At 39.8% G+C, this 26942-nt stretch overlaps 1 pseudogene; it reads right to left on the bottom strand.

Moving 5' to 3' along the window:
* Positions 1 to 330: 330 nt before the first annotated feature.
* On the bottom strand, positions 331 to 6688 carry LOC146616105 (uncharacterized; annotated as a pseudogene).
* Between the last annotated feature and the right edge of the window lie 20254 nt (positions 6689 to 26942).

Genomic DNA, 26942 nt, shown 5'->3' with positions numbered 1-26942 from the left:
TCAGAATACTTTAATAATCCCTAAGGAAATAAAATAGAGCACATTTCATTCATAATGTTGTAAATTCATGATTTGAATCCTGGGTTGTGTGAAATCGCAGAAATAAACCCTGGACAACGCAAATCTGTGAACTAAGTTGTATGTTGTGTTGTTCCAAATCTAAGGAGCTTGGAAAGAAAAGCATCTGGACTTCTTTAAATTGCTTGAAGACGTTTCACCTCTCATCCGAGAAGCTTCTTCATTTCTAAGGGTCAAATTGTGGAGAGTCCCAGATTTAACCCAAGTGGGAGTTTCCCCCCAAAGAGAGACAAATGACCCCCTGATGATCCTCTACCTAATCACTAGGCGTGAAAGCGGGTGTGAGTCACAATCCAGAGTTTCGGGTGAGTTCATTGTGAAACCTAGCCCCACCCTATCATGTGATTTCCTGAGGTCAGATGGCTCAGGGTGTGAGTGGGTGCTAAGGCTGCTGGGAAGGGATCTCAAAACTGGATTATGGCAGACAGTCGGTGTCGTAAGCCACCGCCTCTGTTCAAAGATATTTGCTCACAGTGGACATAGATGGCTTCTTTCACTCCTCTTTCAAACCATCTGTCCTCTCTGCCCAAAATGTGAACATTGGCACCCTCTAAAGAGTGTCCTTTATCCTTAAGATGCAGATGGACTGCTGAGTCTTGTCCTGTGGAGGTGGCTCTTCTGTGTTGTGCCATGCGCTTGTGAAGTGGCTGTTTGGTCTCTCCAATGTAGAGGTCTGGACATTCCTCGCTACACTGTACAGCATACACCACATTGTTTAGTTTGTGTTTTGGAGTTTTGTCTTTCGGGTGAACCAGTTTTTGTTTGAGTGTGTTGCTGGGTCTGAAATGCACCGGGATGTCGTGCTTGGAGAAAACTCCCTTGAGTTTTTCTGATACACCGGCTACATAGGGGATGACAATGTTGTTGCTTCTGTCTTTCTTATCCTCCCTAGCTGGTGTCTGATCTTCTGTTCTGTGCCTCTTTGTTGACTTTATAAATGCCCAATAAGGATAACCGCATGTTTTAAGTGCTTCCTTTACATGTGTGTGTTCCTTCTTTTTCCCCTTTAGGCTTAGAGGGAACATGTGTAAGGTCCTAATTATTCCAAGTTTGTGTTCCAGAGGGTGACAGGAGTCAAAGAGGAGGTACTGGCCCATGTGTGTGGGCTTCCAGTAAACTTCACTGTTGAGGTTGCCATTCTCCTCAATGTGCACAGGGCAGTCTAGGAAACGCAAACAGTTATCTTTTGTGTCTTGTTTGTGCCTTCCTGTTCCAACTGTCAGCAGCACAGACACTGTCCAAAAAGGTGGACAGAAACATTTTAAATGATTTAAGAGACATAAAAAAAAACAAAAAAAACAAACACCCGAGGCATTGCCAGCATTTTTCTGTAAATAGCTGTATATAACTTTGTTGCTTGAAAAATATGGACATATTTTTTTCTAATTTACAACTTATGTTTCAGACTATGAAAATGAGTTGTTGAACATGTTTGTGGTTTTCACAGAAAAAAAACCCGACTTTTTTTCTACTTTTTGTGGGGGGGGTTGTGATTTTAGTTCTAGTGTATTAATATAATGTGGGGTTTTTTTTTTATAATGTGTGTTTTTGGTTTTTTTTTGTTGTTTTTTTAAATGTGCAAGCAGACACATGAAGCTGTAAAAATGATACCAACTCAAGGTAAACAGTTTTTAAAGGTGAAATATATAGGTAAAATCAAAAGTTATCAGAAACAGCTTAATATACCGTTTTAACCACATACGGACCCCAGAGGTTTAATAAAGGATTGTTGTGCTCTTTGCGCTCATGTCCACTAGAGGGCAGTATTGATGAGATGAGATTCCATCCTCAAAGCTTTGATTCAGTCTATTCCTCTTTGTAATATCTGCTTCTCTCACATGGCTAACAATATATTTTATTGTTTTATTGACTTTAATACTTAATGCAAAAAATAATGGAAAATTATTGAAAGAGATGGTTATATTATTTCCTACTTGTACTGTTAAATTACCCCAATTCTTTGATCTTTGGGCTGAAGGAAGAACAACACTGATATTATAAATGCTCAATTAACAATCACTTTAATCAATACACTCTTATTATTCCATATAAACACAATGAGCAATACAATCATCCGGATGGGAGATGTGCACAGACAAAATGTCGGACCGTTACTCAAACTCATATAGCCTCTGGTGGCCCCCACCTTGTCATAAAACCTAGAACCTTGGCTCCCTGTTTTTCTGCTCCTGGCTAATGTGGGGGAGAAGCTCCCGTACAGTGCGCTCTGTTCTTTCTACAATCAGAAAAAGAAGGCCATGATTCTCTGCAAACAGTATTCTCTTTATAGATCAGAATAAATCAGCAATATGAAGGACCATAAAACAGTGTAACTCATTCACAGTAAATCAGCAGTATAATGTAATACAAATCAGTCAAATAAATCTAATAATTTCACCTTCTTCTAACTCAGGAGTATAATGCAACCTAAAACTATAATGCGTTCATAAGCTTAAATCAGAGGTATAATGTGGCCTATAGTCATACGATGATTCAGCAACTCTTTGATTAGAGGTATAATGTAATATAAGACAATGTAATAATCTCACAGTACCAATTTCATCATCCCCATTCACCCGTCTGTTCGTGACACTTATAAAGTCCTAAACACATTTTGCTTGTTGTTTTTAAATTGGAGTTGGGTGTGGAACAGAAGAAGGCTGTAAGTATGCTTAACTGGTCATGTGAATGCATTTGTGAGGATATCATTTAAAAGGGGTTCTTTGCTAAGTCTTCCATTACTTGTAGACACAACACCGGCTTATCCATGAGTTTGGTGCCTTTTGTTTTATGATTTACAGTTCAGTGGTTAGTAGCTTAGTGTTCTGGGCCAGCTGTGAGAACAGTGAGCTCCTGTGGCATGCTGTGACTGAGTTTTAACTGAGATCTGTGAGTAATGTCTGTTCTTTTGTTTGGGTGATATACTGGCACAGCAGTCTCAGCAGCTTTGTCTTTTCCTGGTCCTACTATTATCTTCCCTCATCCTCCAGATCTTATTCAGGGTGAATAGTTAAAAGAGGACAAGCTATGACCAAACCATTTTCAAAAACATTTATTTCAGAGGTGCTCTACAAAACGTACAACAACCACAAGTCAGAATGCAGAAGCAGCAAAGAGATTAAATCACCCTTTCTCACTCCCGAGGCTTAACATCCCGACGTTTTGTCACGTCCCGCAGCGTTCCTGAGGAACGCGAAAGGTGACCGTCCGCATTCTCGTGGTACGCGCCGGGTCATGGATGGAATCCAGTGGAGTGACAGTCCCGCGGTAATAGACGTTCCAGCCCTAAACCTAACCTTATCCCTAACCATAACCATGTTCCTAACGTTAAACAGCACTTTAATGACGTGAAATAGTGTTTTCCCAAGTGATTTTAAGAAAAAGAGCAAACGTGTAGAAAGAGTCCAAACGGTTCTCATGTTTCCTCATTTTTCCGATGTTGTCCTTTAGGAACGTGTTAATATGTTGACGATTTGTCACCTAGTGTAAAATGTTACACTTTGGGAGTGAGAACGTGTTGAAATCACATTTGCAAACGAAATAATGCTGGTACCTTTCTGTAAATAAATGAAACTAAGGGATCCTTTTTTTAAACATGTTGCAGAAAACAGTAAAACAGATTCGATAAAAATCAGTAATGTAACACAATTGTGTTACATTACCACAGCATTTACACATATTCAGGTTTTCAATTATTTTTTTGAAATTTACATTTAATCAACAAACAAACAAACATACAAAAACATATCAGTTCACCTTCATTTCACCTCAGTCCCAAACCCCGCACCCACCCTGGTGATCCATGGTTTTACAGCAATGGCTTTCAGCAGATTATGACCCACAGTTTTTGAACCACTGTTTTAAAGTGCACATGAAACACTACATGCCTAAAGTCTACATCTTACATCATGGAGCCCTGCTCTCAAAAACTGACATAAATTTAACACTGTCTGTCAGTCTGGATTGAAGAAATAAGTGCTTAAAGTTAAAGTTTTTGATTGGCACCAAATTGTGCCAGTACAGAATATCACATCACTGAGTTGTCTGGTTTGTTGCGACAAATAGACTTCCATTAGCTTATGTTAGCGAACTAGTGACAGAACCTGGTGACATAATGATCTGTACTAGGACATGATGTTGCTATACATATTCTTAAACTTTAAGCACCTATTTCTTAAACCAAGCTTCACAGACAGTGCTAAATCTACAGTTGTATGAAAAAGTGTTCACCTGCTTGATTACAAGACTTGATTACAGTTGTTCCTGCTAAGGGTGGCACAAACATTTATTGGTTTAAGTTAATTGCTTAGCTTAATAACAAACACGTTAATTTAGAAACTGCATTTTGTGTGTATTTGTGTCATCTTTGTCCACTGTTTAAATTTGTTTGATGATTTGAAACCTTTGTGAAAAACATACAACAACAACAACAACAACAAAAGAGTTTAGAGGGCAGAGGTGCTCCCAACCAACCTCTTCTCTGAGTCTGGCTCCAGGAGGGGCCCCTCACCCATCACCAATTTGAACTGGGGATCTTACCAGGGGCAAATTGCTCCCAACATCATAGCTCCTAGATTCACTGGGGCACACAAACCACTCCACCACATTAAGGTGCTAATTAATGAGGGGTGAGCTCATTGTGAAACCTGGCCAGGTTTCACAATGAGCTCAACCGAAACCACCAGATGCTTTTCTTTCCAAGCTCCTACGATGACCTGGATGACTGAGAACCTTCACAGACGTCTGGTGTGAATGTTTGTTCTGGGTGTCTGAGTGCTGTATTGAACTGTCTGCGTGAGCTTCTGTGACTTACTGGTAATACATCTGTTGTTATGAATGGTTGATGTGTCAGAACTTGTCCTTGCATTAGATTGTAAACTTAAAACGTAACATTAACATTGTTACCCTTAATGAAGGGACATACTAATATCCAGGTGGGGGAAAAATAAACAAATGAATTTACAGTAACTACATTAATATAGCTTCTGATGAAAGCAGTTTACACTCTTGGTAGAAACACAAGCACAGCTCTCAAGTGCCATTAATGTTGTTACACATCAAAACAAAGGAACAGCCACATCCAAAATGCTGTGGCAGAGTGGGACTCAATTAACAATGTTTTGCTTTTAAAATGCTGTAATTACTGCAAATATAAAGTATAGTGACAGCAAGACAGAAACATTCATATCCATGGATTCAAAAAAAAAAAAAGACATTCAGGATTATAAAAGTACCGAGTACCTCGACCTGTTCATGCGTTCATCTACAAGCTGACCCTGGAACATGCTGGTGGAGCCTTCAGTCCAGATGGGCAATTATCTGCGCCCACAGCTGTCAGAGGATGCTGAGGCAGAAAATTCAGAATATATAAGAAGTATTCAGCTTCTAATAATGTTGCAAACATCTATTCAACTTAATACAAGCTACAATGCTTCTTTTAACCTCAGCTTAATTGTTGGCTGACTTATTGTGGTGTTAAAAATAATTCAGAATGAATAACTACAAGTTCCAGCAGACAAATGGAGAAACATTGTTGTAAACACATTGAAACAAATTTGCCGTTACTGACTTCGTGCTGTTCTTGCTCTGCTTCATTTGCTGAAAAATTCTTCCAACAAAATGTCACAGTTGCAATCTTCTCCATACTTTTTACCCATTTCATTTACAAAACTGCTTTTTGAGATTTGTGATGGAATTAACCAATTATATTTGTGATTGTTAAAATTTAATCGGTTGACTGAGAGTTGTGTAAAAAAGCAAGCCCTAAAAAAGCCTTATATCTGAAGTCCTACATATTATACTACATATTAGGTGTATACAAAGTTATTGTTCTTTGAAAGCGTCCAGATTTATAAAAGCACCATGCTGCTGTCCCAGCGACATTCAGGGAAAGCAAAACGAGAAATAAGTAAATTTAGTTTTTATATTTCACATTCAAAACTTCCTTGTACTGAAAGGTTTTAAGGTACAAAAACAAAGGAGATGAACTTGCTATGACTTTGGAAAAACCTTTCACAGGGTAGGTGTCATGGTCCGGGTGAGTACAGGGTTTTTCCACTCCGCTGGGCTCCACCTTCAGGCAGAGACTCCAATCAGCTTCCACACCTGGTTCCAATCAAGTCACCAGCATATAAGACCAGCATTCACAACAGACCTCTGCCAGACCTTTTGCTAACTCACGTTAGTGCTAGGCTGCCAAGCCCTTGTGAGAGCCCTTAACTCCTGCTTTTCTCCTCACCGTGTTTTCTTTGTCATAGGACCCACCTGGCAGTCGCATTTCCCAAGCTAAACTACCCACATCTCCGCCTGGACGCTGGTTCTGTCATCTGGTTGCTTCCTTTCCATCATTGGACTACACCTGCCTGCCTCCCTGCCAAGTCCCTCACTCCAAATATATTGTGGATCCTCTCTGGACACTCCTCACCCGGAACCCCTTGGACACCCCCTCCTCGCATGACACTTTAACCTACAACGCGTAAGCCCTAACCACCACAGTCTAATCCTTCAGCTGTGATTCACTAGACTGCCACTGACTACTTGTCTCCTCTCATTATAGTGACTGCGTACCTCCATCCAAGCCGCTGCCCCTTTTTCCATTCCCAGGATCCATCCATGAAATCTAGCACCTAGTCATAGCACTCAGAGTTTCATGTTCATAGTTTGGCCTCACAGTTCTCAGTTCATAGCTTCCACAGTTCATAGCTTCCACAGTTCATAGCTTCCACAGTTCAGAGCATCCACAGTTTCCTGCTTTGTAAGTTCACTAGGCACTGTAAATAAAGCACTGTGTTCACGCCCGTTTTGCCTCCCTCTTTGTCTGCATTTGAGTCCACACCCACAGCCTGGCCCTCTCGGCCCTAACAGTAGGAGAAGTAATGGATTTCAAACCATTGCTTATTACCTTCATAGGGTGAGTCATTCGTTTTAATTTAAGTCTAGATGTTAACGTTTCTTTTTATTCCCTTTTATAGAAGTCCACAGAAAAAGAAAACAGAATAACTTCACAATGACACATCTACAAAACCTCAAATCCAAAACTCAGTAACAAAACCAGAAAGATTTAGACAAACTGCAGAGCTAAATCCTCACCTGATGCCAGACAATGTGAAGACAATCTTAGTTTTAGTAAGGTTTCACACCACACTCCTCGTGCCTGTAAGCCAAGTCCTGCTAACTCTGTGATCACAGTCTTGTACATCGGTCTGCAACTTAACAGAATAAAATGGTGAGAAATGTCTTCTTTTTTTGTTTTAATGATTTGAGAGCATTTAATAAAATGCAGCCAAACAGGATCAAGTTTTAATACCATCAAGTTTTAATACCAGACAATAAAATATTTCAGTTTCACCACTGGGTCCATTAAGGTCACAGTTATGTCACATGATTAACACCAGTGGAAAGAAGAAGAAGAGTTTGCTGACTCGAGCAGTGAAAAAAAATCAATTTATGTAGTTTTAGAGCTACTTACCGGAAAAAAGAAAACATTAATCTTTAAACACACAAATACTGCATTTACCAGGAATTTCTCACTTGTAATGGATCAGCAGTGAAGTACAGACAGAGAAGCCAAGGACTGCTGAGTGACACTGGTGCAGTTTATTGTGAAAAGAGTTTATGTGTAATCAAATATACAGGGCAAATAAAACCGCTTTGTCATGTGAAAAAAAATATTCATGTTGCTTGTAATTTCACTGTCGATTTATGAATATAATTCTTTTCTTATTAACTATTACTGTGAAAGAATCACAGCATGGAGCTTAAATGCTGAAGATATTTAATGACGTTTTACAGAATCAGTTATAACAACACATTTACACAAATTCTGTTATTATAAATTTGAGTTTCTTTTACTTTTTCTATTTTATGCGGCTCTATTTCGTAATTGTACTCATGTAAAATGTAAATATACTTTTGCACCCTTTACGCCAACTCATTTGACCTCCCGAAGGAGGAACTTAAAAAGCTCAGCTGGGCACTCACCTACCTTAACTGGGAAGTTATGAATCTCTAAAAGGTGCCAAAGCGAGATAATAAAAAAAACCCCCAAATCCAACACAGAACTCCCTTTTCAATTATCCCGGACAAGCCCCCACTTGTTACGTTCCCCTGGGGGGGGTGTCTAGGCATTAAGGGGGAAGCAACAAAAGTGACCGGGTCAGAAAAAGGAGTCAGGGAGGCAAAACAGTTAAATAAAACAGTTTTATTGAAGTTATTCAACTAAAAGAGACGGACAAGCCGTTATCACCATAAAAGAAACACAAACAAAACTCAGGCGTTGGTCAAATAAAGCAAAAAGTCAAAAGGAAAGCACAGCTCACTAACTGAAAACCACAAAACACAGCTCACCAGCTGGAAACACCGCAAAACACTCAGCTCACTAGCTGTACCCACACAAATGGCACTCTGGCCCAAAGCTCACCCTGCTCTGGGCTTAAATACCTTTAATTGCTGATGGGAGTCAGCTGTACAGGAGGGAAAGGTGGCATCTCAGGCAGGAGGTAGTGGGTCACGCCCACACAGGCACCCTCAGGAGAGAGAGGCCCTGCTAGGGGCGTAACAATGGAAAAGTGCCCATGAAGCAAAATAAATGACCTTGATTACAATTTAGGTAAACACTGATTAGGTGATTCTTGTGCATTTGTAATGAACATTTGTCCATTGGTCTATATTTTTTGACTTGTTTGAGCTATCCTGCTAAGTCCTGGTGTACTAAATGGAGAACAGCCTGTGCTTCTATTGATATCTCAAGTGTTTGTGCTGCCTCTTTTAGCCCAAAGAGGAAGGAAACCACAAAACTAGTTCAATGAGAAGATGCCTTTTTCCTTGTTGCATATACAGTGGGGCAAAAAAGTATTTAGTCAGCCACCGATTGTGCAAGTTCCCCCACTTAAAATGATGAAAGAGGTCAGTAATTTGCACCAGAGGTACACTTCAACTGTGAGAGACAGAATGTGAAAAAAAAAAAAAAATCCATGAATCCACATGGTAGGATTTGTAGAGAATTTATTCGTAAATCAGGGTGGAAAATAAGTATTTGGTCAATAACAAAAATACAACTCAATACTTTGTAACATAACCTTTGTTGGCAATAACAGAGGTCAAACGTTTACTATAGGTCTTTACCAGGTTTGCACACACAGTAGCTGGTATTTTGGCCCATTCCTCCATGCAGATCTTCTCGAGAGCAGTGATGTTTTGGGGCTGTCGCCGAGCAACACGGACTTTCAACTCCCGCCACAGATTTTCTATGGGGTTGAGGTCTGGAGACTGGCTAGGCCACTCCAGGACTTTCAAATGCTTCTTACGGAGCCACTCCTTTGTTGCCCGGGCGGTGTGTTTTGGATCATTGTCATGTTGGAAGACCCAGCCTCGTTTCATCTTCAAAGTTCTCACTGATGGAAGGAGTTTTTGCTCAAAATCTCACGATACATGGCCCCATTCATTCTGTCCTTAACACGGATCAGTCGTCCTGTCCCCTTGGCAGAAAAACAACCCCATAGCATGATGTTTCCACCCCCATGCTTCACAGTAGGTATGGTGTTCTTGGGATGCAACTCAGTATTCTTCTTCCTCCAAACACAACGAGTTGAGTTTATACCAAAAAGTTCTACTTTGGTTTCATCTGACCACATGACATTCTCCCAATCCTCTGCTGTATCATCCATGTGCTCTCTGGCAAACTTCAGACGGGCCTGGACATGCACTGGCTTCAGCAGCCGAACAGGTCTGGCACTGCGGGATTTGATTCCCTGCCGTTGTAGTGTGTTACTGATGGTGACCTTTGTTACTTTGGTCCCAGCTCTCTGCAGGTCATTCACCAGGTCCCCCCGTGTGGTTCTGGGATCTTTGCTCACCGTTCTCATGATCATTTTGACCCCACGGGATGAGATCTTGCGTGGAGCCCCAGATCGAGGGAGATTATCAGTGGTCTTGTACGTCTTCCATTTTCTGATGATTGCTCCCACAGTTGATTTTTTCACACCAAGCTGCTTGCCTATTGTAGATTCACTCTTCCCAGTCTGGTGCAGGTCTACAATACTTTTCCTGGTGTCCTTCGAAAGCTCTTTGGTCTTGGCCATGGCGGAGTTTGGAGTCTGACTGTTTGAGGCTGTGGACAGGTGTCTTTTATACAGATGATGAGTTCAAACAGGTGCCATTCATACAGGTAACGAGTGGGGGACAGAAAAGCTTCTTACAGGAGATGTTACAGGTCTGTGAGGGCCAGAGATTTTCCTTGTTTGAGGTGACCAAATACTTATTTTCCACCCTAATTTACGAATAAATTCTTTACAAATCCTACCATGTGGATTCATGGATTTTTTTTTTCACATTCTGTCTCTCACAGTTGAAGTGTACCTCTGGTGCAAATTACTGACCTCTGTCATCATTTTAAGTGGGGGAACTTGCACAATCGGTGGCTGACTAAATACTTTTTTGCCCCACTGTACTTGCTGCATCCATGTTATGCATGTATTCATAACAAACACAATATGTGGAACATTCTTTTTTTGCTTCTGGAAACACCCATCAGCTAAAGTTCACTGCCAACACCACTAAAACAAATTTAAATAACTTCTGATAATAGTTAATATATTTAGTATAAATATAGTTTTAAATACCTGTCTTTATCTCTCAGCATTGAAATGAATATGTAAAAACTGTTCAAATTACATTATCTGCTCCAGATAATATTTTCACTTGGTTTGGCTTCTGTCAAACACTGAAATCACTGTAATGTTCATCTCTGTGGGAGAGACTACAAAAAATAAAGACATGAAAGTTTTAAACCTGAACTGATGAAATGCTAATGATGTCAAAATAATGTTTGAATCCTGCCACGTCAGGCAAAACTATAAATCTTGGTTGCTTTTCATTTAGTTTCAAGTAGTAATCCTTTTATAGACTTTCAAAGGTGTCATTGACTCATTTACAATAAGCTTGGACTAAAAACAACATATTGGGTTTCTTGGTCTTTTGGGGAATTCCACCAGAAACAGAACACCACAGTCATACATTGTCACTAAAACCCCCCACAATACTTCTTTTTCAAAACATCTCAGTTACTTTTGGTTATAGATTGACACATAAACTGCCTCCTTTGATAATTCCCATGGTAACTGTGCAGATTGTTTTGACTGGGGGAGAAGAATAAAGCACAATGAACTCATTATCTAGCTTGGGAAACCAGCCTGAGACAGCTTTTACAGGACAAATTGTAAATGCTTGGTACTGAGGGGGGAATGTCTGCAGAGAGAGCAACTAAAATGACAAAAAAGTGACATAACTTATTATTAAGTAATGTATCTATCTAGAGTACATATATAAACCTATTCTGCACACAAAGATTGTAAATAGTGTACTAGACTACTGTCAGCCAGTGAAGAAACACTCGTGTCTGGACAGCAGTCGTTTCATCCAGATTCCTCCCCTATCAAAAAACCTTATTGACTGCTTTAATTTGCTGCATTTATTGGCAATAGCCAATTAAATAATTAAAATTATTAAATGGACAGCGACACAAAGGAGGATATATAATAAACTCTATTAACCTCAGCAGGAGGCTTCGATCCAGCAGCCGTGCAGGTAGCAAATAAAACCTCTTCTGTGCCCAAAGTGGGAAAGTTGTCCTTGGTGTGTGTGAAAGGAGGCACTAGGAGATGTACAGAAGGCAATTAAGTTAACTTATAAGGATGACAGTAAAAGTCAGTCTGTCTACATGTCATGAAAAAACACATCTGTTAAATAAATTTTTTGTTTTGTTTTTCTATACCAATCACTATAAGAGGTATCTCTGTCTTCTGATTTCCACTGGGAAACAAAGTGTAGCTGCTTTCATCCTTCAGTGCAACACTGGATAACTGGAGAGTTGCATTTTTGTTGTTAAAATTCCCGATATATTTAAATCGATCATCATGTCTATTGACATGATGATCGACACTACAGTGGTGGGTCTTATCACCAACAGTGATGAGACGGCTTACAGGGAGGAGGTCAGCGCCCTGACCCACTGGTGTCAAGACAACCATCTCACCCTCAACGTCGCAAAGACAAAGGAGTTGATAGTGGACTTCCGGAGGTGCAGAGAAGTACACACCCCCATCACCATCAGCGGCGCTGCTGTGGAGAGAGTGAGCAGCTTCCGGTTCCTTGGTGTACACCTGGCTGAGGATCTTACGTGGTCAGTACACACAAACAAAACAGTGAAGAAGGCGCAGCAGCGCCTCTTCTTTCTCAGGAGACTGAAAAGATTCGGCATGAGCCCCCGCATCCTCAGGACCTTCTATCACTGTGCCATTGAGAGCATCCTCACTGGATGCATCACCACCTGGTATGGCAACAGCACCGCCTACAACTGCAAAGCTCTCCAGCGAGTAGTGCGGTGCTCTGAACGGATAATTGGAGGTGAGCTTCCCTCCCTCCAAGACATCTACAGGAAGCGGTGCCTGAGGAAAGCGGGGAGGATCATCAAGGACTCCAGTCACCCCAGCCATAAACTGTTCAGACTACTTCCATCAGGAAGGAGGTTCTGCAGCATCCGGTCCCGTACCAGCAGACTGAGAGACAGCTTCTTCCACCAGGCCATCAGACTGCTGAACACGTCATAGACACCTCAGCTTCACTACTGGAACTTCAACATTATGCACTCCATACTGTACAGTAATGCCACTGTTTTGCACATGTCTCACTCTGTATATTTTATTTTATATATTTTATTTATTGTTTACTCTATTTAATTTGTAAAATATGTGTACACACACACACACACACACACACACACACACACACGTAGAAAAATATTTAGTATACACATCCAGAAATGCATATACTATTATATATTGTACATATATTTATTAGTTTCAGATGTAGCCATTCTTGTATTTTGCTTGTTTACATTATTGTATTTGCACAACTCTGTTGCTTGTGAAGCTCGCACACAAGAATTTCACTCACATGTGCTGTACCAATGTACCTGCACATGTGATGTGACAATAAAAGTGATTTGATTTGATTTGATTTGACAAATCGTGGTCCTTCCCTTGGTTGGACAGTGATAAAATTGTCATTATGAGGTTTTTCTCTGGTTGTCCTCTGCCAGGTAATCTGAGTCAAGTCATCGCTGATATCAGTGACATGGCGGGGTAAGATAGCAGTACCTCAATGAACTGCTGTCACACTTCCACCAATCACATGGAGAGCTGTAAAGAGCATGACACACTATTAAAGCTTAGACCTCAGCTGAAAAATATAAACAAGAAAGAACCAGATTTGTGTAAGGTAAAACACTAGTTTCACAATTACATCTACAAACCCAAAAAGGATTAACTGTTCAAAACCTGAACCAGGACTATCAAAGCAGGTTGGCATCTGGTCTGGGTGAGGAATATGGAATTGGTACTTTACAGATCTAATCAGGGAACTGAACTGAATAGTCATATTTTTTTTCAGTTTTCTTCCAATTCAACTAAATTTTATTTAGAAATCACAACAACAGTGACCTCAAGGTGCTTTATTATGTAATGTAGACCCTACAATAATAAACACAGAGAAAAACCCAACAATCATAAGATTGTCCTATGAGAAAGCAATTTGGTGACAGTGGGAAGGAAAAACTCCCTTTTAACAGGAAGAAGCCTCTAGCAGAACCAGGCTCAGGGAGGGGCGGGGCCATCTGCTGCGACCAGTTGAGTGAGGGGAGGAGACAGGACAAAATACATGCTGTGGAAGAGAGCCAGAGATTAATAACAAGTATGTTTCAGTAAACCTCATAATGTCCTGATTTCACCTGTTGTCCTCAGGAGTCATGACCCCACTTTATTCGAGTGTTCTTTAAAGTACAAAGTATAAATTGTCAATCAATTCAATGTTACACCTTAGTTTTACTTAAGACCAACACATTACCACAAAATTTACCCATCATTTTACAATTTAGGGCCACCAGACCTTGCTTACATAAAGTATGTAATAAAATGAGACAATAAAATATTTAAATGTTTAGATTATTTCGACTATTTGACTAACCCCAGAGTGCTGTATGTTGAACTTTAATAAGATTGTTTTTTTTAATCATTTAACATTTTTAAATGGCAGCACATAATAACACCTGTTGTCCTCAGGGGTCAAAAATGACCCCATCTGGTTTGATTGATACTTAATTAATATGAAGTGGATTTTTCACCCACTTTTCATTAAAATTTAATTTAAACATTTTGACACTATTTCTTTATTCCATTTCAAATTTATGTCTGCTAAAACCTCATTTAGATTAACTTTTTCTTTGTTTTGGGGGGGGAAAAAATCAATTAAATCACCAGTTATTGTGATTATCATTTCACAACCAGAGTTGGTTGCTTTGACAGATTATCACAGATGGGTAAATGTCAAAGTTTATTTAGGAAGCTGTTTTTAAACTACTTCAAGTTTTTTACTGGCAGCAAATAATCACATCTGTTGTTCTCCAGCCTCAAAAATGACCCCATCGTGTTTGACTATTTATAAAGCAATAAGTATAAAATATCATCCACCTCTGTGTTTCAAGGTTTTATTCATCTTTATTCCAACTCATTACATGACATTTTTCTATATTTTTGCATGGTAGGGCATGGGTCTTAGTGAAGGCAAACTTTCATGAGAACAAAGGTGTTTACATATTTGTTACAAGTGCAGGAGGAAGCTCATGTTTATTACTTTGTACTGGTCCCACCATGGACAGCTTTCTTTTCTGCAGTTGCAGGCCAAGGGCATATAAAGTAAACAAGTTGTTGCAGGTGATCATTTTCTTTTTTAAACCTGCTGTAATGTTAGGGACAACTCGCATGCTCTGACTGCAGACTAGACGGTTTGCCATCATACACTAGCATGTTCCATGTACAGCTGGACCTGGCATCACATACTGCCCTAGCATGAAAACTGCCCTAAAAGACTCAGGATGTCATAAACTGGCCGAAGTGACCTTACTGGATAGATGCAAGGCTGTAAGAATCAACATACCCACATACCCCAAAAAAATAGCTCACAAGCCTGCAATGGAGGCTCGTGAGCATACGTTCTGTGTATGTATTATTGTAGGGTCTACCTTACAATATAAAGCTGTCCTTGGGGGACAACAGGTGTTAAAAAATCCAATTAAAACCCGTAAATAAATCAAATTACTTAAAGCTTATTCCAGTCATGCATAGCATAGTACTGAATAACCCCCGTTCTTTTCAGACCATTTGATGAATAAAAAACACATTTTTGATGGCAAAGGATTTCTTCTGGGGACAGAAATGACCCAAGGACAACACATAGTGAGTGAGAAAGGTGAGTGAAGAAGCAATAATCAGTGCATCATAGAAATCCACCTGCGGCCTCCACCTGTTGCAGCATAACTAAGTGAAGATTCAGGGTTTATTTCTTATCTGTGAAACTTGGAGGAGGGAATTGATGCCTCTGCAGGTTACAAAGTAACTATGTGTATTACAGTAATAGTGGGTAATTAATTTTCCCAAAGGGCCACATGAGAAACTGGAACTGCTGTGGAAGTCTGTACCTGAGCCGAACTCGATTCTTCTCAATATAAAACTGGCTCTCTCTTTACAAAAAGTAGTTGTTTCAGTCAGGCAATGAAAACGTGAAATAGGCATGGCAAAAGCAGCAGCATTGTAATCACTATTTAATCAACATTCCAAGAAATAATTGTGATCTAAAATGTGCAGATTTTTGCAACATTTCACTTTCATTAAATAAAAGTGTTATTGCTGTTTCAGTTGTACTTCACTTACTTCCTGTTCAGTGTTTAAGATCACATTTCTATAGTTCAACTTTGGCACTGACTTAACCAATATCACTTCTGGGGTTATTTCACTCACTTTATTTAGCATTCGCTTCAAAGGTCAAACATTTTTTTGCCTGTCAGATTTGAACAGCCATCAGTTTTAACACCTGTTAGTTTATTTCATTTCAACTGAAGTTTTTCCATGAATAACCAAACAAACAAACGAAAACTTTATACACACTGTTCGTTTCTCTGGTAAGCAGGTAAGTACAGGGGAAAGGGTTTAAAAAAAAGGAAGAAAAATATAATATATATATTATAGGAATAATTTTACGAGGAGATAATGTTTTTGATCCTTCGAAAAGTAAAAAACTGTCCCGTTAAATAGAAACAGGATCGCAGTCTGGAATAAAAAAAAAGGCTGCAGGTCAGAAGAATGAGGGGAGGAGTTAAAGCAACCATTAAAAAAAAGTTGTTTTTAGGAGTGAAATTATTTGGATTGCAAATGTGTTGCCCGCTCCACCCCAAATTCAGACTACACAAATAAGATCATACTCTAAAATGTAAAACTTTTATTTCTTATTCTAACCGTGCTATTAAAAAAGAAAAGAATTTAGATGGATTGAGAAGCTCCTTCATTGGAGTTTGGATCATCACAGAGTTTTTGCTCGTCCTCATAAAAGCGCTAGTTGAGATGAGGAGTGATCTGACTAGGATGCCTGAGGGCATATGTAACCCAGGACCCAGGACATGCCGGTGAGATTGGCGAGAGCTGTCGCTCAAACAGCACAAAGGAAGTATACACATCCTTCCCATTAAATTCTTACTGTCTTCGTGCACTCCGAACGTTCCTCTCTCGGCACCCTATTATATGCTTTCTTTAGATCTATAAAACCCTTGTCCATACTTGCTGTGCTCATGTTGCATGAAGCCATACTGCTGATCACTGATCATCACTTCTCCTCTTAACCTAGCTTCAACCACTTTTTTCCAAATATTCATGTTATAGCTCATCAGCTTTAGCCCCCTGTAGTTACTACAGCTCTGCATATCACACTTGTTCCTGAAAATTGGCACCAGAATACTACTTCTTCTCTCCTCAGACATCCTCTTTATCTCCAGAACTGTGCTAAACAACCTGGTCAAAAGCCCGCAGCTCTGCTTAGCTCCAGAGATATGTCATCTAGACTATGGACCATTTCATTCTCCATCTTCTTAATAGCTGCCCTCACTTCTTTACTAAACCTCTGAACTTCCTGGTTCATCAACTGTCCACCATGTCCTCCACTCTCTTGTTTTCTACATACATCAGCTGGAAGTATGCTTCCATCTTCTCAATGCACTCGCATCATATGTTTCCATTCCTACCGTTAATCCCCCTAATTTGCTCCATCTCTTTGCCTAGCTATCCAGCATCAAAGTCACTTAAAACTGTTCCCTTTGCCACCCTGCTCATTACCAGACATCTTACATCAGTACAGCCAGTACTCTTTCTAATCTTTCTGAGTGTCCCACTTCTTAATTGATTCACAGGGGGAAATAATCCACCAAAACATATACCATCATGAGACTGAACTCATTTACAAGGAGCTTCACATTTTTTTCACCTTTTCTTTCTTTTATCTTTTCTCTAAAAAGCAATTCAACAAAGAAATCTCTGAAATCTAAAATATCTAAACACCAAAGAAACTTCAATGCTTCACTGAGCTAACTAGAAACTGTGGCAAATCATGTTTTTCATTTCATTTATTTATATGTTATTTTCTCTTTCAGTTTTTGTCATAACATGGTTCTCTTTTAAATGGCCTGGGTGATACAAAACTGTAAGTAAGATACAGTGGGGCAAAAAAGTATTTAGTCAGCCACCGATTGTGCAAGTTCCCCCACCTAAAATGATGACAGAGGTCAGTAATTTGCACCAGAGGTACACTTCGACTGTGAGAGACAGAATGTGAAAAAAAAAATCCATGAATCCACATGGTAGGATTTGTAAAGAATTTATTCGTAAATCAGGGTGGAAAATAAGTATTTGGTCAATAACAAAAATACAACTCAATACTTTGTAACATAACCTTTGTTGGCAATAACAGAGGTCAAACGTTTACTATAGGTCTTTACCAGGTTTGCACACACAGTAGCTGGTATTTTGGCCCATTCCTCCATGCAGATCTTCTCGAGAGCAGTGATGTTTTGGGGCTGTCGCCGAGCAACACGGACTTTCAACTCCCGCCACAGATTTTCTATGGGGTTGAGGTCTGGAGACTGGCTAGGCCACTCCAGGACTTTCAAATGCTTCTTACGGAGCCACTCCTTTGTTGCCTGGGCGGTGTGTTTTGGATCATTGTCATGTTGGAAGACCCAGCCTCGTTTCATCTTCAAAGTTCTCACTGATGGAAGGAGGTTTTGGCTCAAAATCTCACGATACATGGCCCCATTCATTCTGTCCTTAACACGGATCAGTCGTCCTGTCCCCTTGGCAGAAAAACAGCCCCATAGCATGATGTTTCCACCCCCATGCTTCACAGTAGGTATGGTGTTCTTGGGATGCAACTCAGTATTCTTCTTCCTCCAAACACGACGAGTTGAGTTTATACCAAAAAGTTCTACTTTGGTTTCATCTGACCACATGACATTCTCCCAATCCTCTGCTGTATCATCCATGTGCTCTCTGGCAAACTTCAGACGGGCCTGGACATGCACTGGCTTCAGCAGCGGAACACGTCTGGCACTGCGGGATTTGATTCCCTGCCGTTGTAGTGTGTTACTGATGGTGACCTTTGTTACTTTGGTCCCAGCTCTCTGCAGGTCATTCACCAGGTCCCCCCGTGTGGTTCTGGGATCTTTGCTCGTCGTTCTCATGATCATTTTGACCCCACGGGATGAGATCTTGCGTGGAGCCCCAGATCGAGGGAGATTATCAGTGGTCTTGTATGTCTTCCATTTTCTGATGATTGCTCCCACAGTTGATTTTTTCACACCAAGCTGCTTGCCTATTGTAGATTCACTCTTCCCAGTCTGGTGCAGGTCTACAATACTTTTCCTGGTGTCCTTCGAAAGCTCTTTGGTCTTGGCCATGGCGGAGTTTGGAGTCTGACTGTTTGAGGCTGTGGACAGGTGTCTTTTATACAGATGATGAGTTCAAACAGGTGCCATTCATACAGGTAACGAGTGGGGGACAGAAAAGCTTCTTACAGAAGACGTTACAGGTCTGTGAGAGCCAGAGATTTTCCTTGTTTGAGGTGACCAAATACTTATTTTCCACCCTAATTTACGAATAAATTCTTTACAAATCCTACCATGTGAATTCATGGATTTTTTTTTTCACATTCTGTCTCTCACAGTTGAAGTGTACCTCTGGTGCAAATTACTGACCTCTGTCATCATTTTAAGTGGGGGAACTTGCACAATCGGTGGCTGACTAAATACTTTTTTGCCCCACTGTACACATGTTGTAGTCCATCTTCTGGACAAGGAAAAACTATTAGGAAACGTATGTAGCGGTATGTGTTTTTAATATTCAAACATAGCTGATTGACTTTAAAATTCCCAGCTCTGGTAATGGATCACATGAGTAAAAACCTAGAGGAGAAAGACAAAGCACAAAGGAAGGAGGTGCCCTCCTTCCTTTGTGCTTTGTGTCCCACAGGAAAAACTGGAACGAGTGAGTGACTTGGAAATGCAATGGAAAATGAAAGCATAGACAGGATTCCTTTGTTGACCTTCCTGAATTACTGAAAACACTGCAGGTATTATTGGTGCAGAACAATAATACTTGCCTTGTCTTATCACAAGCCAGTGTATTGTTCTTTCACATGCTTCAGTTTAACTGAGAATTCGGTGAATTGACCATAATGGTTTATACATTTTTAGTCTACATGCTTCCTTCAACAGTTTCTTTATTTTTCACAAGCATTAGCCAAGACATGTAGGTGTTCCAGTAAATATTAGTAAGAATAGAGTAAAAATTATAGTTGTACCAAAACTATCCATAATTTCAGTATGCTCAGTTTAGGATTAGTTTCACTTGCATTTTTACTTATTTATTCACTTTTTAAATTTTGCTTCATGTTTTTCTTCTTTTCTTAACGGATTAATCATTCCCCGTTGTGAAGACTGTAGATGACACTACTGATTTGAGTTCATTTATTTTAATATGTCTGTAACTTGTACACACTTGTACTTGCTTTATGTTTTATATTTAAGAGGAGTAAAGTTATTCATATAGTTTTTATTCTTTATAATATGTTGTGCAGATCACTGCAGTCATACTTATCTTTACAGACAAGGTGAATAGATAGGTAGCTAGACAGAGAAAGAGAGAGAGAAAGAGAGAAGATGCATTATTAATTATTAAATCCAGTCTGATGAGAATTCACTGCTTGAGTTCAGTTTTGGTGTTAAACTCCCAAGAATACCACCTGGATCAATAGTCTTTTTTCTGATTATTGGCAAAAGGTTTACAGCGGTCTTCTTCTTAGAGATGCTGCTAAGGCTGTAATTAAGCCAAGAGATACAATAACTGAAAACATGTGCACATAAAAAAATCTCCTGATGAATGAATCACAGGCAAGGATATGCTGTATAAACACTGTATAAATTAACAGTACTCAGTGCTGGTTCTAACAGCCAGAGCTGCTTCAAGCTTTATCAGAATCACAATCAGAATACTTTATTAATCCCTAGGGAAATTATGCAAGTTACAGTTGCTCCAGTACAGTAACATTAAGAAAAACAGAAAACAAAACCGACTGAGACAGGACTCTTCTAGACACTCTAACACCCACCAGGACAATGTACATTTCAGATTTTTCATTTAAAATTTTCAGATTGTCTATTTTATTTAATTCATGTAATGTACAAAATTCACCCGGGTGGGAGGTATTGGTATTGTCCAACATTGTCCTTATCTTGGACAACATTGTAAATGGTAAATGGCCTCTTCGACACCACCTTAAAAGAGTGCAGCTCCATACACACAACATTACTGGCCTTATGGATCAGTTTATTGACTCTGTCGGCATCAGCAACCCTCAACCTGCCGCCCCAGCATGCAACATCATAGAGGATAGCACTGGCCACACCTGACTTATAGAAAATCCTGAGATTGGTGGTGTGGCTCTGGATTCCAGGCTGACTGCAGGTGAGGTTGTAGGTGAACATCTGGCACAGCTGTCCTGTGCCAGATGTTCTGTTGACCCACTGAGAGAGGCTTCATTTAAGAATCACCAGGAACACTGAAGCTCATTGCACTGATCAAGCAGGACTCATGATCTTCACCAGCAGCTCCCTCACAGGGAAATCTTCAGCGCTCCACCGCAGGCCGACCCCAGGAGATGGATAAACCCAGCATTTCATGAACACTGTGATGGAGACCTTTGGTTTGTGTAATGTTATAAATACTCGTTTTTTTTAATGTGCAAAAAACTGTAAAGGAATTCCAGATCACAAGTTTGTAGTTTGACATACAAGTGATGACCTTTGAGCTTCATCAGGTTTTATTTAATTGTGTCAGAGAAAATCAGCTGTGCTCTTCATGCAGCTGAGTACATCAAGTGTTTAAAACAGAAGCTGTGCAGGTCTGAGATCAGCAGCTCGCTGAAAAACCAAGCTGAGGTCCTGTTAATGCTGATATATAGTGACACAGTTACATGGGTGATTAGTCCTTTTGACTTTTTGTCTTTAACTTTGTCAATAAAACAGCTGCAGCTTTCACTGACAGCACATGTGGTACTTTAACCTTTGTACTGTTTTCATCAGTTCATTTTGCAGCTAACATGTGAACATGATGGATGATCTGTCTGCTCTCACTGGTTGGTGCTGAGGTCCAAATCTGAGGGCAGCTCCTGTAATCACAACGAGAACAGAATCATCACAAACTGAAATATGAAGTTTATCTTTCAAATCCCAAATAAAGCTGATCCTTCTCTGTCCTCACACACCCAGGATCTGAAGCTCTTCTCTTACATTTTTTTTCAGTTCTACGGTTCAATCCATAGTTACTTATTAATGAGGAGTTACTGAAGTACAAGCTTTAAAAAAATAAATTGGTGTTACTGTCTTTAAAGATGTGGCAAGAGACTAGGGTTGCCAACCGTCCCTTAAAAAACGGAATCGTCCCGTATTTCGAAACAAAAGTACACGTCCCGTATTGAGCTAATAAGGGACGCACTTTGTCCCGTAATACAGTGATAATCAAAAGTAGTCTATAACTTTTAATGGAATTAACACTTTGTTTGAAAACATAATTCCCAGCCCCTCTCCTGCTTTGTGACCAATGAGCTGACAGCACACTTATGACAATTCGAGTATGACAATTCAGATTACCGCTCATCTCATTGGTCGAGGAAAGGTCGCTTGCGGAGAAAATACCGGAAGACAACAGATGACCACAACAACAAGCATGGCCAACAGGGAAACAAACGCCGACACTGCGGTGCAAGTCTCGGATGACAGTACACCTAAAGCTGGGCAAACACTGTGCGATTTTTTTCAGTCACGTTATTCAGCTCCTGCTCAAACTGCATGATTGACTCGCAGGGGTTAGAAGTTGGTAGGTCACGATGCAGGTCTCACACTATACCGCCCGATGCTCTGATGCGACCTGAGTGCTCACACTGTGCGTCCATAAAATGAAGGTTATAACAGAAAATCTGTCGCTCTCTCTCTCTGTCTTTCACTCACACAGACACACCACCACCATCAACTTTGCTAAATTGCTAATGAAAAACATTGATCAGGCAGCTGTGACTGAGCACCAATGTAAATCCAACTATTTTCACGGTTGTTGTGGTCGTGATAATTTTGTGATGCCACATCGAAAAGGCTCGGATGAGCTTTCCAAAGTTCTACAAGTTGTGCCTCCATCGCTTGTGTCCAGATCACACGCTGCACAGCCGTGCTGCTCCATCTTTTTCACCGACGTTTGCGCGTGAGCAGTGTGAGCGCCTGTGGTGACACTAGGGCTGCCACGATTTGTCGACTAGTCACGATTACGTCGACTATCAAAATCGTCGACGACTGATTTAATAGTCGACGTGTCGTTTGAAGCTTTGTAAGATCGCAAAAGACGCAGGAATAATAGCAGGATTTACGAGTGTAATAACGGACTGAAACAGAAGATGGCAGCACTGCATGTACAAGGATTCCAGCTGCCGTTAAACCCCGAAGAAGAAGAAGTAGCTGTGTCCCAGAATTCATAGCGCGGCCCAGCTTAGTTTCCAACAATGGCGGTAGCTAGTTAGTTTTAATATTACTCTTATTATTCTTTCTGGGTCACAAAATAAACGTTTAACATATTTTCAGGCGAGAATGTAGCTGTGTAAACCTCAAATATCGGCTCAGTTTATCAGGACACCACATATTTTCAAAAGCGCTCCGACGTTTTCGGAGACGTCTGTTACCCACTAGCTCGATAGCTAGCAGGGGGCTAGGTCACTAGCACCGTGAGAACACCGGACTCCCGGCAAATTGTTTTCAAACCCACCGCCGTCTTTCGCGACTCAGGTTAAATATATATGAGTCACTTAGATAAATTAAAAATGTTGTTGTTTGGCTTTTTTTTTTTTTTTTTTTTTTAGTATTTTATTTGTTCCTGAGTAAATCGGTTTGGCTGAGATTAAAGTTATAGTTTTTACACAGCTGAATAAACGTCAAGCAGACAGCTGATTATCAGAAGTGTGAGATGCTGGAGAATATACTCCGGTGTCCTGTTATATTTTAGATAGCAAGGAGTTTATTAAACTTTACCGAAACAATCTGCAAATTTCATTAAAATTTAATAAACTATCATCTTGTCTTTATTTTTAGTTAGCACCTTAAAAGCTTAAAGCTGTAAGCTAATGATAGTTATATAAGCTGTAGTTTTACGTCCAGTGGATGATGATCTGATTAGTCGACTAATCGCAAAAATAATCGGTGACTAGTCGACTATCAAAATAATCGTTTGTGGCAGCCCTAGGTGACACCCTCACGAGCGATTGATGATCGGGAGCTGGTCGTGAGGTGTTAATCACTTCTCGTTACCCCACGTATACTACACGACGCACAATGAAGGCCAAAATCGGTCCGATCACTCAAAAATCGGCTCAAAATGGGCCTGAAACCGCACAGTGTGAGCCCAGCATTAGAGCAGCAATGTTTGTTCCCCTCAGAGAAAGGGAAGAATGGGAAAAGGAAAACACCTGGCTGGAAAAAGTTAATATGGGCATGTGCAGTGAATATCAGCGCTATGTGGCCAGAAGTGTGATAATATAACTTATTTTGTGTAATAAACAACTGCAAGGATAGATGATTACAACAAATTGATAACTAATACATAAAAGTAATACATAGATGAATAATGATGATGAGTTAAGGTGCGTAATCATGTGAACAAGCGGGTTTACAAACAGGAGCAGCTGATTAGCATTAGAAAAGCTGAAATAATACCTCAGCTGAAGCCAATTGTACTAAATGCACTAAATGTGCACTGTTACAAGAATATTTTTCTTTCTATTGTTTTCTATTATTTTAAGTTAAGCAGGACAAAGTTCTTTTAAAGAAAGATTTACTTATATTCTCAAAAGTTAAGCATGACAGGCTTCTGTTTAAGAAAGAGGCCTGTTTTATTGTGTTAATGTTGTCATTTTGAGCTAAAAATAAATGGCTAAATGATCATTTGTTTCACATGTGTTCATATCACAAAGAATAGAATATGCATCTACTTAAATCAACTTAAAGTCAAATGGTTAAAAAAAATAATTTCACACACAAAAAAAGAGCTAGAAAATTCACCACACTGGGAAGGGTGAAGACAACTGGGTCGCCCGGCCCTGGCCACGAGGTGTCCCTTATTTATTTTTCAGGGAGTTGGCAACCCTACAAGAGACTGAAAACATGCTGCTGTTTGAATATATTTAATAATCAGCTCTGCAGCTCTGAGCTGAAGCAGAGTGCAACCTGTTGCTTTTACAGTATAATACTTGTAATAAAAGTACAGTAACGGTAATTAGTGACTGAGCAACTCGGGACGTTTCTCTTGATTTCTTTAGTCAGGGTAAATTCATTCATCTGCACGGATTAGCTAAACGAACTTTAAAAACACGTTTCCCCGACAGCCGCGTGCTCATTTTAGCTAGGTCTCAGGACCTAGCTAAGGACGGTAATTACGGATGATCTTACAAACACGTTTAACTTACTGAAAAAGTGCAGCAGGGCCTCGGATCCTTCTGTCGGGTTGTCCAGTTTACTGAAGAACACCTCAGGCTGTCAGGTTAAAACACTCGGTCGTGGTTTTGTAACGTAAACGCTGGCCCTCCTCTCAGAGCCTATGCTCGATCTGCTATTCCTGAACAGAGATACGCAAGTTTCCCCGTGACTGCAGCTGTCAGTCAAAGCTGCTATGATGACGTTACACCCCAATTTAACATCGCCCCGTTAGTAATTAGAATCAAACTTATGGGAAAGGAGACCCCTTAGACATGAATCAACGCGATGAGAACTACTGATAACAAAAGAAAGAATCATATCCACTAACATGGAGGAGGCGAGGTTTATGACCTACACTTCAACCAGACACCAGGGGGCGACAGAGACGTTTTGGCTTCATTTTTTGGGAGCTATCGCGTCGTCCATGTTTTCTACAGTCATTGATCAAACACTGCAACAGATCTAAAACTACAAAAAGAGCAAAACAACACACAAAAAAAATGAAATAAATGTAAAACTTCTTCAGCCATTTGAGGCACCAGTATAGGCTATTTGGTATTAAAATATAATAATAATTAATGGTGATAAATCGTTTTCTGCTTTAACACATTGGTTCTCAAACTTTCTGACATGCCAAAATTACAAATGCAAAAATAAATAATTAAAAAAATTTTTTTTTTGCCCACACCAAGGAGTTTGTAATTAGTCAAGTAATTAAACAGTCATTAACAAATCAAAAAGATACAAGATGAATTTTAGTTAAAAGTTGACAATAAGAGCAACAGGCTCTTGTTTTTTAATGACCTTTACAAAAACAACAAAAAACAATCAAAAACTTTTTTTCCCATGATGCTTCAATACCTGGTCCATGTTCCACAGCTTGAGAACCACTGTTATCATGTGCAGTGCATGGATATACATTAAAAATTAAAACAGTTTTACTGATCTTACTTTTTCAAAAGGTTTAGAAAACAGAAAGTGTCATGTCTTCATTGTTAGGTTTAAAGAAAAGAACAAAAACTTGATAAATAATATAAAGTGTAGAGTTAAAATACACACGCAAGTGTTGCTAATGCTAACAAGGATTAAAATTTATGTAACTGAATTTACCATACTCAGCTATGCAAAAGGCGAAAAATATCTTTACATCCATTATTAAATCTTTTTTTTTTTTTTTTTTTTTTTTTTTTTCTAAATGACATCAGAAACAGCAGTATGCGACATTACGTGATGGCAGAGCTTCAGTTCATCCTTTGTCTTTTTTTTTTTTTTTTTTTTTTTTTTTAAATAAATAGGACAGGGGGAATGAATGAGAGAAAGAGGGGGAGAGAAAGAAAGAAAACCAAAGGGGAGAAGAGACGGTGAGAAGGGGGGGGAAGAGAGAGAGAGAAAAAAAGAACTCCTGGGTCACCTGTATGGAGAAAAAAAACAAACAAACAAAAAAAACAAACAGAGGAGACAGCAAACAACAAAGAGCAACATAATAATAGAGAAAACAAAGCACCATCACAATAAACTAGCTAGTCATAGATATCAATATTTACTAAATAATAAACGATATTGTGCAGCACGCAAGATAGACAGCGCACAGTGTGCTTTGAGGTAGCAGCCAAGAAAGCTTTAGTCCGCGTCTGTGAATACCCATGTGTGCATACCTGTGTGGATCAGCATGCTTGCATTCCAAAGGTTTCTCCATGTAATGATCTGCTAGGGAGTGTGGGGGGGCCACAGCCCCGTCCTCCAGGGTGTGAAGCGGGTATGGAGGAGATCAAAACTCCAGACATCCAGAGGCCCCCAGAACACAAGAGACCATGGAAGACCAACAGAGGGGCAGCCGCGCCACTGTTCCATCCATTATTAAATCTAAACGCAAATTCAGCAACAAGATCCAGACAAAATGAGTCAACAGTTTCTATCCTAAAAT

Source organism: Diplotaxodon limnothrissa, linkage group LG16, assembly GCF_057381915.1.
Source record: "Diplotaxodon limnothrissa isolate DT_005_m linkage group LG16, D_limnothrissa_male_GT1.1, whole genome shotgun sequence".
NCBI lineage: Eukaryota > Metazoa > Chordata > Actinopteri > Cichliformes > Cichlidae > Diplotaxodon > Diplotaxodon limnothrissa.
This window is presented reverse-complemented; position numbering and strand designations above follow the sequence as displayed.